Source organism: Triticum dicoccoides, chromosome 6A (genome assembly GCF_002162155.2).
Source record: "Triticum dicoccoides isolate Atlit2015 ecotype Zavitan chromosome 6A, WEW_v2.0, whole genome shotgun sequence".
Lineage (NCBI taxonomy): Eukaryota > Viridiplantae > Streptophyta > Magnoliopsida > Poales > Poaceae > Triticum > Triticum dicoccoides.
Window position 1 is genome coordinate 244,789,126 of NC_041390.1, and position 20,948 is coordinate 244,810,073.

The 20,948-nt window shown below is 46.1% G+C and overlaps 1 pseudogene; it reads left to right on the plus strand.

Annotated features, from left to right (window-relative positions):
* LOC119316723 overlaps positions 1–20,486 on the plus strand; it is a 24,234-nt pseudogene extending 3,748 nt beyond the window's left edge.
* The last annotated feature ends 462 nt before the right edge of the window (positions 20,487–20,948 follow it).

A 20,948-nucleotide genomic window follows, 5' to 3' on the forward strand; every position in this document is an offset into this window, starting at 1 on the left:
AATATGCTGCATTTTTTGCATTCATTCATATATAAATCAGCTTCATTTTATTTAGCATTTCATTGTTCTGGTTCAGTGCTCTGGTATAAAGATTTCATTATTTCTTTGTCCCGTTATTGATGGAATTGATTGCAATTATTTCAATGCACTTTGGTTTTATGAAACATTACTACATTAGTATTTGGAATAGTAATGAGAATTGAAACTATAATACATATAATTTGTTATATTTGCTGATTGTATAGTTGTAGAATGTTTATCATATATCAGTAGCATGCATGGTGCATGCTAAGGTGGGTCTTTTCTCATGCATGGTGCCTGCTAAGGTGGGTCTTTTCTCATGCATGGTCACATGTTGAGTTGGCATAGTTGCATGTTAGAGAGAATTAGATATAGTGGCCACATGAGAGCACATGACGAGAATTTTTACCCGGAACCAGTCCGTCCGACCGATTTGGAGCCACCACTGCATTCCACATTTACATGGAATATCCCGCTTCAAGGAACCAACTCATTCCATTCCACCACCTCAACCAAGCACGTGAATAATCTCCAAAACTAGAACCGGCCCATTATATTCCATCTCAGGACCTCAACCAGACACACCCTTATTCTTTCTCTGTTTGGGCTTCCCACTGGTAGTACACAACAGGTGAAAGGTTTATCCTTTCTACTCTCTTTCTAAGTACCTGGAGTTAATTTATTGTTTAAGTGTTTCTTCTTCCTGCTCTCTTTTATTTCCAAATTTTGGCCTTATACACATATCCTGATTTTCAGTAGGAAGTAGCCCCTTTTCAATTGGAGATTCTGAAATGGCATCACTGAGCGTTACGATTTATCTCAAACCCGCTCTTTTGTAATTATCAGAAGTTATTTTTTCATAGATCTTAACAAAAATAAGTCTTGGGCATTGTAGTTTCTGTAAGGTTGGGCACCTTTTTTCCTGTGTATTTTCTTACACAAACAATTTGAAGTGGAGCTCTTATCAGTAGTTTTAGCTCCTTTTGTTTCGTACTACATGGCCATATTAAAGACATTTCACCTTTTCTTTTCACAAATCCCCAAGAAATAATTCAATTGATTAACCTAAACAGTCTAATTTTGTGTCCCCCAAATTATGTGCAATTGTTTGTCTAAGAAAGTTTCCTCTCTTTGATGGCTTGAGATGGCGGCCAATGTTGGGTTGCACAGTGGCGAGAGTAGCAAATTGCTTTCCTATGTGTTTATCATCCTGCAGTGTCCTTGGTCACGTAGCTTTGTTGAGAATCCAGTGCAAGCACTTTTCCGCTTTAGTTGCCTGTCTTCCAGGAATTTGCTTTCCATCTGACAGTCAAACTTTTCACAACTGAGTAGTGTATCATGCTTTTTTCTTTCTGAAATTGTCACGTGCCATGGAAATGCTTTGGGCCTCATATTGATCTTACATAACCTTCTTCTGTTTTCATGCTTCATGTGATCTAAGTATTGATCCATGGGGTGATGTTTAGGCATTAATTAGTGTATTTAATCTTTCCAATTATTAACTCCATGTTTCCTGAAGTTATATTTTATGCATCTAATGTGAATTTCTTGCTACACACTTATCAAGGTAAGCATAGCTCATCATTGACTAGGAAGCAGGCAAGCTTCCTCCTCTATACTATCTAACAGAACCGAGTACTCTTGTTGATCCATCAATGCTCATGTGTTCTTATTGTCTTACGGTATCAATCATGTTTTGTTTTGCATTAAATCATTTTTGTTTGTTCGATCTTGCAGATGAATTTAAGCCAGCATCTATTGACAAGACTCAAGCTGGCTCTCTGCAGAAGAGCAAAGATAACCGGGTAACTGTGGAATTTCATAACAATCAGCCTGGCAGGCCAAAGGTGGCATTCGAGGGAAGCCAAGAAGAGTACAAGGATAATGATGGTGTCTTGTTTTTTGATGGTGAGACCTTTCGCTTGGAATGATTGCACCGGGCAGTCAAGAGATTAAGGCATGTCCGGGTTCCGGGAGAGTCTGTAGCAACTTCCTTGGCAGCTACAACTACTGGAATGGGTGAATCTCATTCTCCTCCATTAGCGAAAGTTGGCAAGTTGCCTGCAACGAACAAACCTTCTATACACTCAGTTCCGGTAAGTTCTGTTAGCATGTTACATGCCCTAGCTAAATTTAGGTAATTGCTTCATCATTTGTTCATTTTTAGACCTGGGAAGAAGAGGACATGAGACAATAGGTATCCCGTTATATAATTGTAGGTACTTTCTAGGGCAGCCCGGTGCATGTAGCTCCCGCTTGCGCAGGGTCCGGGGAAGGGTCCGACCACTTTGGGTCTATAGTACGCAGCCTTTCCCTACATTTCTGTAAGAGGCTGTTTCCAGGACTTGAACCCGTGACCTCTTGGTCACAAAGCAGCAGCTTTACCACTGCGCCAAGGCTCCCCTTCCAATTGTAGGTACTTTCTAAACTAACAAATATTAAAGCAGATAATGTCTTTGTCCAGACTTCATTGTTACCATTGATGCTTCATCTATATGTACTTAGAGCAACTCTAGCAGAGTCCCTAAATCTCACCTCCCATCTAAAAAACTGCCATTTTAAAGGATTCAGGGTGAAAATTCACTCTAGCAGATTCCCTAACCTGCCCTCTATCCCTTATTTTTTTAGAGTCCACTCTAAAAACGGAGGATATTCCTAATTTTTTACTTAGTTTGGCCAGATCTCGAAAAGCATCGGCCTGAGCCAAATACCAGTACGGCTTCTATCTTAGCTCTGCTCTGGCCGAACAGCTTATTATGCAAAATATTTCTATTCTATCTTAAGTTTTCTAAACCAGATCATTTTCCTGCTTTCTCTTCATGCGTGAGCTCCAACACACAGTTCTGCTGCATCTAGCCTGCTGCACCTGGCCTCTAGAACTGCAATCCTGTGGCCATTCTCAAACAATGTGTCAACCAATTAGCTTAACTACCAAAACTAAATAATTTGGGCGACCATACAAACCAGATCCAAATTAGACTATCAACACCTCCGTCTGACCTCCAGCAACCAGTACAGAGATGGAACGGACAGACGGATCAGTAACGATCTTATATAGAAGTCGGGAGATACAAGGGAGATTTGGGATGAGAAATTAGCAAGCAGAGGATGGGATGCAGTAGCAGCAGGGGGAGAGGAACGAGAAGTTTGAAGACGATTCATCCATTCGCTGTCATGCGGTGAGGTGCCTCTCCTTCTATATAGGCGATGTTGCAGCATAGCCTTGCTAAGCCCAAGTTTCAATAGCCCATTCTGAAGAGTAGGCCCATGAAGAGTATAGGGGCATGACCCTTGGAGCATGACATTCTCGCCCCCTTAAATTGCGGCTTGTCCTGAAGCTGAGGATGTAGTTCCAAGAAACATCATATCCGCCGGGATCCCATTGTGTTTGGACAGGTAGACCAATAATGCCTGAACAAAATCCAAGAGCCAGTGTAGCACCATCACTCTAAATCTGAACACAAGCACCAGGGTGGTGAAGGAAGCAACCTTCAAGGCTCAAGCCATGTGGATTATGTCCGAGAAGCATCAGGTCCCAACCATGGTCTATTCCAAAGGGCAACTCCAACATGTGCCTATCTGCACTTGCATATAGGCACTCGTTCCTCATTTGCAATGGTGCCCGACAATGAAGATTCAAGATTCCATCATCCCACTTAGCAAGCACTCGCTGTACCACATGAAATGGCAAGGATGAAACCTGGGAACTCCATGGAGTGCAAAAAGAGGTGGGTTGCATGATCGCGTTGTACCTGTAACATCATATCGTATCAAGGAATTGTTGTTGATTCCAAACTGATTTTTAGTAGCTGTAGCTGCACCAGAGTTCCATGATCCCAACACTGTTGTCAGCTGGTGGGCCTGAAGCTGCAGCGTGAAACTGTACTGTGTTTCTGCACATGTTAGGTATTATCATACGCTCAGGGAGGCGAGGATGCTGTTCTCTGTAGTGGGAATTTTTTTCATCATTGTAAATAGTGTCATGAGTCCAGAATAATGCACAAGCATCAGAATGATTTGTGCTAGACAATGCCATGAACATGCTGCAAGTGTGCTCCACCATTTGGATGTAAACCCTAATAGGAACATGATTAGGCATCCTGGTATCCCAATGTTTTGCAGCCCCCAAATGCAGAGTAGCATCAAAATAGGATTAGCTGGCTGTAGACATGGAAGAGTGGGCCACCAATCCATTAGGTGCAGCACGTTGCCTGTAGGTTCATAAAATGGTGTAGAAAATGCATTCTGAACAAACCACCAAAATAAAGGCATGCCTTCACAACAACCATTGATTTTCCACGAGAAACCAAACTGCAACTCCATGGTTATCCCCATATATTCATGTATGTGCAACTCCCCATGGGGCGAAGTACCAAAGCCATGACTGCTACCTGGAGCCGTGTCCGCCTGGCGCGTCTCCGTGACCATGTCTACGCCCACCATTGCGCTTTGCATTGAACTAGCCGACCACGGCCAGTAGGACAACTATTGGGTGCGCAGTCACCGCGATATCCAGAGCCTGGGCAAGGAAAAGGCGGGAGCGCACTTGGGTGAACGAGGGCAGCGCCGTCGTCGACTGGAGGATCACGAAGGCCTCTCAGCTTCTTTTCGAGCCCGTCAATCATCTGGAGGGTGAGTGTAGTTGCTGACCGGTTTGCCCAAACCCAGGAGGGCCATGGCGATGTGTTGCAGACAACAACAATAATCGTTGATGGAGAGGTTGCCGAGGACGGTGGCGTGGAACTCTTGGCCCAAGTGCAGCGTGCCGCCGGCCTGGTTGTCGAAGAAGTACTCGTGTAGTTGGGCCTAGATCATGTAAGCTGAGGATTTCCGCGGAGTGACTACGTCGATTAGGCCCCCTCGATGGTAGAGGGACCACAAGATGATGTTGTCCATTTCGGGATCATTGAGGCGGTTGGCATGCCCATGCCGAACATGATCCTGCACATGGTGGCGAGCGTGGAGGAAGTTGATGGAGCTACGCCATTGGGTGAAGTTGAGGGCGTCGAGGCCCATCTTGAACTGGATGAATCCCTCGAGGTCCATCGAGGAGAGCATTGTCGGTGGCCGAGGCACGGGGCTGGGCAGCAGAGGCGAAGGGGCACCAGATGCAGGAGGGAGGTTCTCAGCTCCAAGCTCAGCACCAAGGTCGTCGCTTGCTCGGGAGGTAGGACTGGGGGAGGAAACGACAGCGGCGGCAGTGCCGGAGGTCGACATGGGAGAGGTGGGACGAAAACGCGGCTGTGATTACCAAAAAGGAATATGGAAGTGCTTGATATATTCATTAAGTTATTGTACATGATACATATGCAGGTGAGATCCCCTACATGCAGGGCACGATTGGGGAGGTAGCGATAGGCTAGATCGCTTCTGAAGACTTGGACATACTGTTACAACAGAGGGAGGGAGCGAGGCGTAGCTGCTTGATTGGGAGTAGCTCTGCCAGATAGCCGCTTGGTGTACATGGCTAATCTGAACGGGGGCGAAGCAGCGGGCGGGAGGTATCACAATACATTGGTGATGCAGGCGGGAAGCAACAGTAGAACTGTTTTGGGGAGAGCGGTTAGAGAAATTTGTCGGAGGAGACCGAGGAAAATGAGATCAAAGCAGGGTGGTTCAAGATGTGAACGACATGATATGCCAATGAGGTTCTATCAAAATGGCGAGGCAGATACCGATTTTTTTCCATTCGGAGGCTGAGTTGCGGCACGCCCCCCCCCCCCCTCGAAACCTGGGTTCATGATACCATATGGGAATCTGGACCAATATGAATATGTAAGGAGACCTAGACCAATACTAATACTCTTTAACATGTAATACCACGTAGAAATACTCGGAAGTAACAGGGATAGGAAAAACAGAGGAATTTGAGTGGTAGGAATCGAATACTTTGGGATTTTGGTTGAGGATCTTGACTTGGAGTTCGAACCTAGTTATTTTGCTTGTGCCGCTATTGATAGTATGGTTGTCCTTAGACTCATTGTGCATTTTGGGTTCACCAAAGCCTTTAAATTACATGCATGAGCTAGGAGGCAACCACTTGGTAGCACAAATATAGGGGTCGCCAACGATGTTTCCAGTTAGGGGGCGTTTGGTTTGCTGGCCATCCATAGGTGGTTGAGGGATAGCCAGATTTTCAGACGGTACCGCGCGTTTGGTTGAGGGATAGAGTGGCTAGGGATAACCAGATTTTCAGAATATTCTCGTCAAAAGCTGGTTGGCCTCATCCGCGAAAATCTCGCGGATGATGGCAGCCACCCGCGCTCGTCACCTGCCGAAATGTTTACTTGTTATCTCCCGCCCTCCCTTTCTTTCTCGCTCGCGAACGGAAAGTAGGCGGTGGCGGCGATTTCGCATCAGGCGGCGGCGCGGTGAAGTAGGTGCTGCCCCTCCACTTCTCTACTTTTTCCGTTTCTCTCGACGTGTGGGTGATCCGCCAGCGGTGGCAGCGTCTGGTGCTGCATGCCCCCCCCCTCTCTGTCTCTCTCTCAGAGGGCAGTGATCGACGTACTCATGACGAACAGCTCACGAACACAGAAGTTCGCCGCGCAACTGGCTTGCGGCTTTGCTGTTTTCCTTGCCTTGTTTTCCTTGCGTAATGGACGTGCGATCCGGTCACCAGGCCCTCTCTGAACGTGCCATCCCACATCCTATGGATCAAGGCCACACATGCAGCTACTGGCCGCCGTAAAAGAAGCATGACTCGGCCCTACTACTTCTACGCAAAGAAAAAACAAACTAACGCGACACCATGCAAGGTCGTCACACACATGCTCAGTTCTTTCTTTTCATCTTTTGTACAGCGTATTCTCACCTGAGAGGTACTGAACAACCCATCCACTTGTCATCCTTCCAAAACAAACATAAAACTGCTTATCCCCAACCACCATTTATCCTTCCAACCAACAAATGAAATTGGCTATCCTTAACCAGGCGGACAGGGATACCCTCAGCCCATCCATTCTCGGCTTCGAACCAAATGCCCCCTTATTACCAAGGACTATTTTTGTGATACAGACTTGATAAAATGTTAGTCCTTTGATTTGATAAAATATTAGTCCTCTTATTTGCCTTGTCATTAACCACTAAAACACAATAGGGCTATATGATGCATTTAAAATAGCGCCAACAAAAAGTCACACTTTTGCCTTAGTTCAACACTAATCAGTTCAAAAGATCGCCAACATCCTTTGGAACTGCACAAGACAAGTCTTTTGTTTGTGATTTGCTAAGTAAATCATTTATTACTTAGTATTTCAATTTCATCGTGCTATTTTATGAAATACCCAAATATTGGTTGCATTTTTAACTGAACCTTGAGTTGCTTATTGAAAATACAGCCCCGCTGATTGCTGTGTAAACCGTAGGGTCCTATTTGGAATATAAGATCTCCATCATTGTGCATAGGAATTTCTATTCCATGACAATAGGTACTGTTGTGCTGTTTGGTTTGCACTTTGCAGGAATCAATCCAAAGGAGCACTGTTGCAGACAATAGGAACACCGTGGTTCTCTCTAATTTCACCGGAATTAAGGCCCGAGCTCTTGTTTTGTGGAAGTCCAAAAGACCCAAGATAGAGTTCAGACCCCACAAAATGCAACTTTTGTTTCTCATGGGCGAGTGTAGTGTGCACGCGCGCCGGTGCATGGCTTGTGTCTAGGCAGGTCGGGGCTAGTGCATGGGCTGTCCTCCTACAATAATTGCATTGGATCTTGGGGATAGGATGGCTGGTTCACAAAGACCATGCTGAAGAATAGGTGAATGTTAGACCACTGGTGCATAGATGGTGCTGCCTGGATATCTATGTTATGGTTGTTTCTTTTGCTCAAAGTTAATTACCCTTTTACCATTCCTGTGTGTTGGCATTCCTCTGTTTCAACCGCCAGTTTCTTTCATGTCCCTGTGTTTTTCCTCTGTTTTAACACCTGGATGGCTGGATTCCTTCCCCATTCCTGAGTATTTTCTGAATCAGTGTTTTCGGTTCCCTCCGTCCCCATTCACATGGCACCCTTGTTTTTCGTGTTTGAACTTTGACTATCAGTTTCACCAGTAATAATTAATTATATGTCATAAAACTTACACCATTGGTAACTATTTTACTACAAATTGGACTTCATAATTTTTGTGACACATAGTCCACTCTTTGTCAAATTGATTGTCAAAGTTGAACCTCGAAATATGTGTGCGCCATGTTAATTGGGACAGAGGTAGTATTGTTAGTTCAACAGTGATTCCCAGCCTCCCACCCATTGCCACTACAGTACAACACTCATCTACTCGTTGTCGTGCCATTTCATGCTCACCTCCTACAGTGCCGCAGCCGTCCTCCTGTATTGCATGTTGTGGCACAAATCCTCCTTTCTCTCGCAGATGCACTTCATAGGCCTGTGCACGCTAGTTCATTTGACTGAGTTTATATTCAAACTGCATCAAGTAGCAACTGCACTTGCACAATATTTATAACACAATATTGTATCTTGAGTTTGTGACTAGATTTACCTGCAAATGTGCACCAGTGCACCCTAAATTCGTAGTTAAAATTGTCAGATGATGAATCTATGGACATGGTTTATACAAGTATTGTATGGAATCTTTGCCGACCTTCATGATTTGATGCTGTACAATTTCAGTCTAATACTAGATATTTCAAGAGGCCCTTGTGTATCTAATCATGATTCTGACTATCCTGCAGGTTGAGGTTGAGCACATCGACATTGGTGAACCTGAAAATCCAGGTAACTGCTTTAATCTGCTTATTCTTGTATATGTTCATGATGTGGAAATTAAGTTATTTAGTTTCTTTTACTGCCTTGAATACGGGCCTCTTTGATTCTAGAAGATCCTTTAAGTATATTTTGTAGGATTGTATTGAACGCTTGTAGGTAAGTCTGTCATTGCAATTTGCAGTCCTGTTTTTCAGGTTTTACTTTCCTGAGATTGGCTAATTCACTCCTTTGGTCTTATTTAAATCTGTAACTTGTTGTGGCCCTGCAATGTTGTTTCTTTTATCGCCCCTCAAATGTTTTTGTAGAAGAAAACGAGCCATGCCAAGCCCAAACAGTTGCACATGAGTATTTGGATAAGTAGCATCTGTTCCAAACGTTGTCTTTGCGTTTACGGGATATTGGCATACCTATTCGTGATAACCTCAAATGTTTTGTTATAAAAAACGAGGCATGCCAAGTAGCATCGGTTCCAACGTTTGCGGGATAAGTAGCTTATGTATTCTTATCGGTAGGGTTTTTAAGAGGGGGAGAGAGAGAGAGAGGGCTAATACCCTAAGTGAGGCATCACGCAAAGTCTTAATCCTTCTGTTTCTTGTTGGATCTCAAAGCGGTGAACGTGCTAGTCCATTATACATAGAAACCACTCGTGGCTTGATCCACAGCTGAATCCAAACTCGAACTCAAGCCATTTGGCTAGCACGGTTGCTCGGTGATCTGAAGGGGAGAAAGTTGACACCGTCAAGCTCAAGAGCATGTCCGCACTGGCACTCAGCAAGAACCCAGTTTTCCCCGAGCGGAGCAAGCATATCGACGTCCGGTATCATTTCATCCGTGAATGCATGGAGAATGGGAGCATCTCTGCTGATTCTCTTGGCACCAAGGACCAGCTTGCAGACATCCTAACGAAGGCATTAGGGCGGTTTCGTTTCCATGAGCTTAACACAAGGATTGAAAGGGTCAAGATCAGCGCCAAGTAGACACACAAGAATCAGGGGGAGAATGTTAGGAGTAATCCTAGTGTTACATTTACTTAGCTAGGGAGTGGTAGTCTATATGCATATGCATCTAGACAGCTAGTAGCCATTTTGTTTTTTGCATGTACTAGCAGCGGCTAGAGCTGCATGGTCAGTTTAGCATTAGAACCGACTTCCCCATGTACTCTGTAGACCCAGAGGGCAGCCGTACAAGCCACAGGTTCAGAAATAAAACTATCCTGTGTTCAGCCCAGCTCCCCTCCACTTCTATACTTCAGCTTATTTGTAACACTCCTTTCTCCATATCTTTCTTGAGCTAACACACCGTAGCTTTGATACCAAATACTTTTTTAACACGGGGAAGGGGACCAGAATGTCCCCGAAGCTGCTTCATATATCAAAAATGATGGTACACCACAAAGAGGAATGATGTAGGGCCAAGCCCTTTTTTGCCTGATCTTCACGAATTGGGGGTGGATTTGGGGAGAAAAACAAGGCACAAGGGGAAAACACTCTTTTCGACAAGATCCACACACAAGATACTCAGATCAGAAGCCTAAGGGATAGATCTCAAGCATTCAACAACACCAAAGGAAAAGATATAAAGGTAGTTCATCAAAATCTATTGGAGAGATGGGTCTTGATAATCTACAAGAGGATCCTTTCTCCCTTAGGCCTTGTTCGGTTAAACCTCTCCTAGAGGGGATTGGAGAGGTTTGGAGGGGATTGAGTGAGATTTGACTTGTATGGGATTTAATCCACCCCAATCCACTTCAATCCCCTTCAATTTTGTTGCAACCGAACAAGGCCTTAGGAGGCCTTGAGTGAGATTTTGACTTGTATGGGATTTAATCCACCCCAATCCACTTCAATCCCCTTCAATTTTGTTGCAACCGAACAAGGCCTTAGGAGGCCTTGACAACGATGGATGGTTCTTCTCCACTTTGGAGGCCTTCATCTCCAATGGAGGAATCCCACTAGGGGAGGTAGATGAGCTAAGCTCTCTTTTCTCTCAATTCTTATCTTACCCTAATGAGGAGGTGGGGGAGATATATATGTACATAAGCTAGTCCACAAAGGGGTAAGTGGGAGAGGGATACATGGACCTCGGGCCCGAAACTGCACGCAGGCAGGGGCTGGATGTCCGGGCGGTTGACCGGTTGTTCATAGGACGGATGTCTGGTGTGCTGCTGGATGTCTGGCTTGAGGGCCGAACCTTCTGATATCTGGGCTTGAGTCCGGATGTGGGCAGGCTGGATGTTCGGGCTTGAGTCCGGATGTCTGGCGGCTGAGCAGGGCAGTCCTTCTCTTGTTCTTCCGTCTTTGTTTCCATGCTTCCCTCATGGATGGTGTAGTCATACTCTTCCGCATGAACTCCTTGCCATGTGTGAAGCTCTGCTCAAACCTATGTATGCACGAGGAAGGAGGATCAAGTAGTATACCATTCTCGAAGGGGACAAGAAGACACGTGTATGAAGATTCACCTTTATATCTTTGAAGTAGATGTTGCGCGGGTGTTGACAATGGGGCTCTTGACATGGTGATGTCCGAAGGGTGCTCCGCACTAAGGACCCTGAAAGAAAACTAAGATTACAAACATGTCCTCCCTTTTCACAAACAGCGAGATTACAACCAGAGCTGATCTGGATATGGCCGCCGCATTATTTACCCGGAAGAAAGAAAGGAAGAAATTCTGGCTGGCAGCGGGAGGGAGGAAGGAGGGTGGTCGGAGTCCAGCACAGGGCCGAAGTCAGTGACCAGCTATTATGTAGCACAGGCAAGGGATGAACCTATATTTATCTTCTCAATGTAGCACAGGCTTAACTTCACATCCAGGGGGTACACAGCCTTTTATGTAGGACTTACAAACTGTCCTAGCCCCAACTATCTGTTTACTCTTCTACAACTAATAGATAGTTTGGCGCTTGTGCTATGAATTTCACTAGCAGTCAGCTTACTTCTGAGTGCACTTACTACCATGCAGCTGTGATATAGCTGGACTAGAAGCTTTAGGCAAGTTGTATACATCAAAATGAAAAGCTACTGCTGCCGACATATTGTCACGCCCTGCTTGGCGGATCTGGGGAATTTTGGGAAGAACACGAGCTAGGGTTTCGATCTGGATCGTATTATCTCGAATATGCTAAGGTATATTCCTCACAGAGGGAGGTTTAGGTATACATTGTAATGAGATAAGTCTCAGAATGAATCGATACAAGCGCTCTGCGCTGGCCGTTATATAGCCTCGACACTAGCTAAACGGTAACAGTAACCGGCAACCGGATGAAACGGTATAGTAACCAGGCGAGCCATGCGAGCCGTCCGATCATCGCACTATAACGCATCCGGTCCGTCCGTTATCTGAATCTTCACGATCGCTAACTGAACTCTACTCTGCACCTGACACATATGCATAGGTAGCTAATTTTTCATGCCTATTGTACAGCATCCACAACTTGATTATGACTACACTAGGAAAAAGGCCCGTGCGTGGCAACAACAACAACAACAACAACAACAACAACAACAAAGCCTTTAGTCCCAAGCAAGTTGGGGTAGGCTAGAGGTGAAACCCATAAGATCTCGCAACCAACTCATGGCTCTGGCACATGGATAGCAAGCTTCCATGCACCCCTGTCCATAGCTAGCTCTTCGGTGATGCCCCAATCCTTCAGGTCTCTCTTAACGGACTCCTCCCATGTCAAATTCGGTCTACCCCGCCCTCTCTTGACATTCTCCGCACGCTTTGGCCATCCGCTATGCACTGGAGCTTCTGGAGGCCTGCGCTGGATATGCCCAAACCATCTCAGACGATGTTGGACAAGCTTCTCTTCAATTGGTGCTACCCCAACTCTATCTCGCATATCATCATTCCGGACTCGATCCTTCCTCGTGTGGCCACACATCCATCTCAACATACGCATCTCCGCCACACCTAACTGTTGAACATGTCGCCTTTTAGTCGGCCAACACTCAGCGCCATACAACATTGCGGGTCGAACCGCCGTCCTGTAGAACTTGCCTTTTAGCTTTTGTGGCACTCTCTTGTCACAGAGAATGCCAGAAGCTTGGCGCCACTTCATCCATCCGGCTTTGATCCGATGGTTCACATCTTCATCAATACCCCCATCCTCCTGCAGCATTGACCCCAAATACCGAAAGGTGTCCTTCCGAGGTACCACCTGACCATCAAGGCTAACCTCCTCCTCCTCACACCTAGTAGTACTGAAACCGCACATCATGTACTCGGTTTTAGTCCTACTAAGCCTAAACCCTTTCGATTCCAAGGTTTGTCTCCATAACTCTAACTTCCTATTTACCCCTGCCCGACTATCGTCAACTAGCACCACATCATCCGCAAAGAGCATACACCATGGGATATCTCCTTGTATATCCCTTGTGACCTCATCCATCACCAATGCAAAAAGATAAGGGCTCAAAGCTGACCCCTGATGCAGTCCTATCTTAATCGGGAAGTCATCAGTGTCGACATCACTTGTTCGAACACTTGTCACAACATTATCGTACATGTCCTTGATGAGGGTAATGTACTTTGCTGGGACTTTGTGTTTCTCCAAGGCCCACCACATGACATTCCGCGGTATCTTATCATAGGCCTTCTCCAAGTCAATGAACACCATATGCAAGTCCTTCTTTTGCTCCCTATATCTCTCCATAAGCTGTCGTACCAAGAAAATGGCTTCCATGGTCGACCTCCCAGGCATGAAACCAAACTGGTTTTTGGTCACGCTTGTCATTCTTCTTAAGCGGTGCTCAATGACTCTCTCCCATTGCTTCATTGTATGGCTCATCAGCTTAATTCCACGGTAATTAGTACAACTCTGAACATCCCCCTTGTTCTTGAAGATTGGTACTAATATACTCCGTCTCCATTCTTCTGGCATCTTGTTTGCCCGAAAAATGAGATTGAAAAGCCTGGTTAGCCATACTATCGCTATGTCCCCGAGACCTTTCCACACCTCAATGGGGATACAATCCGGGCCCATCGCCTTGCCTCCCTTCATCCTTTTTAAAGCCTCCTTGACCTCAGACTCCTGGATTCGACGCACAAAACGCATGCTGGTCTCATCAAAAGAGTCGTCCAGTTCAATGGTAGAGCTTTCATTCTCCCCATTGAACAGCTTGTCGAAGTACTCCCGCCATCTATGCTTAATCTCCTCGTCCTTCACCAAGAGTTGGCCTGCTCCGTCCTTGATGCATTTGACTTGGCCAATATCCCTCGTCTTCCTCTCTCGGATCTTGGCCATCTTATAGATGTCCCTTTCGCCTTCCTTCGTGCCTAACCGTTGGTAGAGGTCCTCATACGCCCGACCCCTTGCTTCACCAACAGCTCGCTTTGCGGCCTTCTTCGCCATCTTGTACTTCTCTATGTTGTGTGCACTCCTATCCAGGTATAGGCGTCTAAAGCAATCTTTCTTCTCTTTAATCGCCTTCTGGACATCATCATTCCACCACCAGGTATCCTTATCTTCGCTTCTCCTTCCCCTGGACACTCCAAACTCCTCTGAGGCCACCTTACGAATGCAAGTCGCCATCTTCATCCACACATTGTCCGCATCCCCTCCTTCCTCCCAAGGGCCCTCCTTAATGACCCTCTCCTTGAACGCCTGAGCTACCTCCCCCTTGAGCTTCCACCACTTCGTTCTAGCGACTTTAGCCCGCTTATCCCGCTGGACACGAATCCGAAAGCGGAAGTCAGCAACCACCAGCTTATGCTGGGGTACAACACTCTCTCCAGGTATCACCTTACAGTCTAGGCACGCACGCCTATGTTCCCTTCTCGAGAGGATGAAATCAATCTGGCTAGAGTGTTGGCCACTACTAAAAGTCACCAGATGTGATTCTCTCTTTCTAAAGAGGGTGTTGGCTATAATCATGTTGTAGGCTAGAGCAAAGCTTAAGACATCGTCTCCTTCTTGATTCCTGATGCCATAGCCAAAGCCCCCATGCGCCCCTTCAAAACCTGTGTTAGATGTACCCACGTGGCCATTGAGGTCTCCTCCTATGAAGAGCTTCTCACCAATCGGTACACTCCTAACCATGTCTTCCAGGCCTTCCCAGAACTCCCTCTTGGTGTTCTCATTGTGGCCTACTTGCGGGGCATACGCGCTGATAACATTGAGAACCAAGTCCTCAACTACCAGCTTGACCAGGATAATCCGATCCCCACGTCTCTTGACGTCTACCACTCCATACTTGAGGCTCTTGTTGATCAAGATGCCTACGCCATTTCTGTTTGCAGCCGTCCCCGTGTACCATAGCTTGAAGCCGGTATCCTCCACCTCCTTCGCCTTCTGTCCTCTCCATTTGGTTTCTTGGACGCAAAGGATATCAACACCTCTCCTCACCGCTGCATCAACTAGCTCCCGAAGCTTCCCTGTCAGAGACCCTACGTTCCAGCTACCTAAGCGAATCCTCCTAGGCTCGGCTAGCTTCCTTACCCTTCGCACTCGTCGAGTCAAATGCGAAGACCCTTGCTCATTTTCCACTACATCCGGGCGCCGATGTAGCGCGCCACTAAGGATGCGACGACCCGATCCTCGCTCACTTGCCACCGTATCCGGATCAAGATACGGCGCGCCACCTGGGGGGTGACGGCCCGGCCCTTGCCCATTTTCCACCACACCTGGGTTCCGATGTGGCGCGTCGCTGAGAGGGTTACGCCCCAACGAAAATCTTTTGGGTTTCATCTCCATAAGAGTGGCTGAGTTTTTACGTTGGCTCGCCAAGCCTATCACAACCCTCCTCCTTTACCCGGGCTTGGGACCGGCTATGTTGAGACAACATACCCGTGCGTGGCAACAGGTATAAAATAAATTTAAGAATTCGTGTGGTAATCAAGAGTTTACCTGCCGGCAGTATCAATTTGTAGGTTCCAACACGTCTGCTTCTGCTTTATCTTCCCTTTGTCTGAAACTACTGGGAAGCCATGCCACTATCAAGATGCGAAGCTAATCCTTAATAATCAAAAAACGATACTATTTAGGTATGGATGTGAAACTGGCCTATAAAGAATAACTTACAGTTTTGCTAAAGCACATCTAGATGTGCAATAAGTATTGCACATCTAAGTCCTATGTCATTGATCTTATGTTGAGATTCGTGTGGATATTTTCTTTTCTTTTTTCTTTTCCTCTTTATGCTTGATTCACTCACTTAGATGTGCAATAACTAGAGCACATCTAGATGTGCCCTAGACACATCCAATAACTTATTGATCAAGCTGATTAATCATGGCAGATTTATGCTACTTCCAGAGATTACACAAATAATGAATTATTATATTTGATCGTCGTCCACCACTTCAGCCATGTATGCACAACAAACCTAAGCGGCAATCCTCCTCCAAATCCAATCCCATCCCGCAGTTCTCCTTCAGATCCTTACACAAGGCATCTATTTTCCTATCTTTTAGGCGTCAATAATAATACCACATACTAACTCCATGCTACACTGAAAGTGTTGAATTACATTGCCTTAATTTTCAGACCCTCTAGGTGATGCTTTTTCATGTCTAGAATTGACCCTCGAGGTGATGCTTTTTCATGTGCTCGACTTGCTTGTTCACTTGATGGGACTGAGAGTTGGCTAGATGTTAGCCCAGATTTTCTTGTTGCTTGCCTACGGGTGGATTATAACCGTATGATACTTCGTTAATAAAGCTCCTATATTCGATGCAAAAAAAAAGGCAAGAGCGTCAATCAATCTATACTCCTTGTGGACTAACATTGAGAAGCATAAAAACGGTAAAAGCTTTGACACATGCTGCGCCACTCCTTCGTTGATTCGCAGTTATGTCGACTAAAGCATTGTCTATGTGCAATATCCTATTTATTTAAGAAATTAAGACATAATATTAGGCATGAGAGACCAGTCCAATTTTTGTTGTAAAACTGCAGGATGTTTCAGGTCCTCTAAATCAAATTAGATAAAATTAAACACTTAATTCTCATGTCTATATGATGACCCGAAGAAGGTGTCAAGCAAAGCATATCATAATAACTTTATTTGTGCTCCTTTATCATGGCTGAGAATAGAAGGATATATGAAAAAGAAGAGTAGGAAGACCGAAGTAAAACAATAGGGCCTGCTTAAAATTTTACCATATGTGGCAGATGTCAATGAGCCTCCATAGCAAGCAGTGCTCTGCTGACTTGCTGAGTACGCAGTCTGCAGCTAGGACCCACGGGACAATAGTTAGCCCACTGTTTTGTGTGTTTTTTGGTCCACTTGCACTCATAGTTCTTCCACGAAACAGAAGCTTCCCACTGTGGCTCTATGCATGATCAATAGAATGCAGTAGCCAGTAATTGCATGTGACGGTAATTAGTCATGATCTCATTGAGTTTCTGCATTAAATTTCCATTGTTCATGTGAAATGCCTAAGCATGAGGCCTGTCTGTCTGTACATAGCTACAAAACAGCTGGAGCAAATTGAAATTTTAGCAGTGTAATCTGGCTGCCATTATTGATCCTTGATTTTTTTTGACTTGCATATTGATCCTTGCTTTGAAACTTTAGACATAGATTAGTTGAGGAGCTACAACTATCTGTCAGGCTCTTCCCACAAAAGAACTGTCAGTCAGGCTAATGCTTTGACGCTTTGTGTGTACTACATGCATGCTCGCTGTATATCTACGCCGCCCAGGAGCTCATGTGACCGCACCTGGCTACGAAAGCGTATGCGTGCATGATCGCCACGCGGATGTGCAACGCGCATCTTGTAGCGTGGCGGCTTCGGCCCATCGCCATGTGAACTTTACCCCTGGGGTGAACACAATGCACGCTGGCCTGCACCTTGGTACTCTATGGCTTCACTCACACAGCATGCCGGCTGCCAAACCGGGTTCGGTTGCGGCGCCCTTGTCCATGCACTATCGTGGCTGGCCAGGTTCAACGATGGTAGCCTGCTCCGTGGGTCGGCGTGGCATGCTCTGACCGGGTTCGATGGCGGCAGCCTCTTCTGTGCTCCCGTCCCCGTCAAGCGTCGGCACCCTCGTACATGTCAGCTGCACCAGCCCCTGGCAGTGGCAGATGTAGTATGGCGCGTCGGCACCCTCGTACATGTCAGCTGCACCAGCCCCTGGCAGTGTTGGATGTAGTATGGCATGGACGCCCTCGCGGTTCATGTTCTCTACGGTGGTAGAATCCTTCTGCCCGTGGGCGTCTGCCATGTACCCTGGTTGTGTTGAATTCGGATGAAGGCGTGGGACGCGACTCCCGACCAGGCCACACGTCATGGATGTACTCGCGAATGATGAGCGGCTTGGCGAGGGTGCAGCCATCGACGATGAGCACGGAGACCTTGCATCCATGGATGGGGTGTATTCGTGCATCAGATCTATCCAGCCTACTTCGCTGTGAAGCGCCCATCTCCTTGCCGCAGCAAGGATGATGGGGCTGGATGGGGTCTGGTCTGCTTTGCCGTGCCTGACCTGACCTCGGCAGCGTTTATCTCCTTGCCGTGTTAGGGAGCAGGGGGCTGGATTGAGAGAGGTGCGCGACGTATGGCATGGGACGACGTACGAAACATATGTCACGGTCGAAGAGAGGAAGGCTGCTGCCGATGTTGGGATGCCGGTGAGGGAGATGACGACCAGCTGGCGGCAGCGAGCGGTGGACGTGCGTAAGACGGTGCTATGTGTTTGTGGGAGGAGGGGCTCCCGGACACTCACAGGAGAGGCGACAGCGGTCGATGTAGTTCCCGATGGGATCAGCATCAGCCTTGACGTACGCCTCCTTGTGACCTCGTCCGCCGCTCCTCCGCCTCCCGCGGGATTCACCCGTCCTCTCCTCTCTATCTAAGGGCATGTACAGTGGTTGATAAGATAGTCTTATTTTAAGTCTTGCATGTAATTTAGAGATGACAAAAAAATGTCTACAATGGGTTATCTCTTAGTCTTATCTTCAATAACTAGTCATTTCTAAAAATATGGTGCGACATATTGTGTACTAAGAGATCATCTCTTGTCTTCTCTTAAATAGGAGAAGACAAGCCTTTTCTTATGAGTTCTCTCTCCTCCACCTCATCATTTATCCTACGTGGCACTCCTAAGATAGCACCATTGTACATGCCCTAAATATATGAGGCTTTAGTTAAGGCAGATTCCAAGTCAAGTCAGGGTCCACAAACTGAGTTGAGGAAACTGCATTTGGACGAAAAAAATAATACAGAAGGCGTGCATGCGGACCACGGAAACCGGTGCAACCAATGAGATTGCGAGAGGAAAAACCGATCGGGCGAGGTGGACCGACGAAATTACGGACGAAATACTCCTTTCCGGTTTATAAGGCTCAAGTATCAAATCTCATCAACCAAGGCATTTTGTGAGTGGAGGAATGTATCTTGTACTTTACAAAACTACCCCAATTAAACTCATGCATTAATTTGGATTAATTGCAGTGCATGCATGCTTGGCCACTAGATGAGTAGGAGCATTACATGCATTGGTGTTGTTCCTCTTTAATTCTTGCATGCAAAGATTTAATGCGCATTGGAAACTAAAATGAGATGGAGATGAGCCCTCTAAATTGGAAAAACAAAAAAATTGAGATGAGCCTTATAAACCGGAAAGGAGGGAGTAAGTAAGTGTAGATATAGCTTAATACCAACGATGACATAGCAGCCATGTGGTATCCACATCATCCGAGAGCACTTGTGGAACCACTCTAAGGTCAAATGTGGACTGTTTGAATAGTTCAATGTTGCGTTTTAAATGGTTTTGGAGTTCAGGGTTGAAAAGTAAACTTTTGCCTTCCTTGAGCGTTGATAAGTGGACCTTTTCTTTTAAATAATGTGATCATGGTGATTCTTCACCATGCATCCGATGCTACAATCAAGTTTGCCATCCGATTCAAATGGAGCAATGAGAAAAAAAACATTTATACTCTAAAGCGTTGCCAAAGATTGTGTTATTTATGATATGCTAAATTTCTTGATTTGTCGGCCAAGATTGTAATAAATGTTCATTTGCCCCTTGCTAATGACAGGACCAAGAAACAGTAACAGGAGCTCTAAATATCAACCAGTCACCACGGACCTATTTTCCTCTTCGCCTGATCCCAATGACCAAGATGAAAACCTAGACATACTCGGTGATGATGACAATGGCTCACCCAATAATATGGCCTCAGCACAAGAGATGTCTTATCGCGGTTTTGACATCAACTTACCAAATCAGCTCGACATGGATGATGAGGTTGCTGATGTTGATGTAAATGACGAAGCTGAGGAGGGACTTAATGCAGCTGAGGCGCTGCGAGCTCAAGTCAATGCAGAAGGACAGCAGGTGGAGCAGGCCACTTCTAGTTCAAGTGGAAGCAGCAGCGGCAGCGGGAGCGGGAGCGGAAGCGGGAGCGGCAGCAGCACCAGTGGTAGTGACGGCAGTGATGGCGATTCACCCAGCTCCGGAGGGGATGTTGATATATGAGTTCGGTTTCAGGCTGCTGACCTAACTTGCTGTCTATGAATCGCACTTAAGGGCATGTTTGGATCATGTCCTGAAGCAAGATTGCCTGGCCTTAAGGGTGCCTGAGATCTTGCCTGGATTCTGCTCAATCATCTTATTATAGCCTGGCCTAAAAACTTGTCAATGCCATTAGCCTGCCCTGGCCAGCCAGGCAACATGATTAGCCTGGGCCAGGCGTCCCGTTTGACACGCCTGGTGGGCTGATGCATCTGCCTGGTACTATTTTTCTTTTGCATGGAAGTGATGGACTGATGGGTGTCCAGAGTTTTATCTACCTAATTGTACTGTAGTACGGCGACTATCCACCAAACGCATATGAACCAGGCAAGCCTGGGCAGGCAGAATTCTTCAACTTCTCCGGCGACATCCAGGCATTACTTTTTGCCAGGCATAAGGGCCAGGCCTCGAACTAAACTGACCCTTTGTTTCCTTCGACCCATTTCTACTCCGTACTAAACCAACATCAATTAATAATTAATATGGATAGGGAGGGAGCGATCATTACTAAAGGAGGTACGAGTGATGCTTCACTTGTACTCTTTTTTATGAGGGATACTAATACCATACCTGCTTCACTCTTACGATACTACTCCCTTCGTCCTACTGTATAATATAAGAACGTTTTTTACGCCAGTATAATGTCAAAAATGTTTTTATTATGCGAGGGAGGGAGCAGTAACTACTATCTCCTTTCTGGTTTAGACTAGCCATAGTGGGAGTAAATTAACATTGCGTC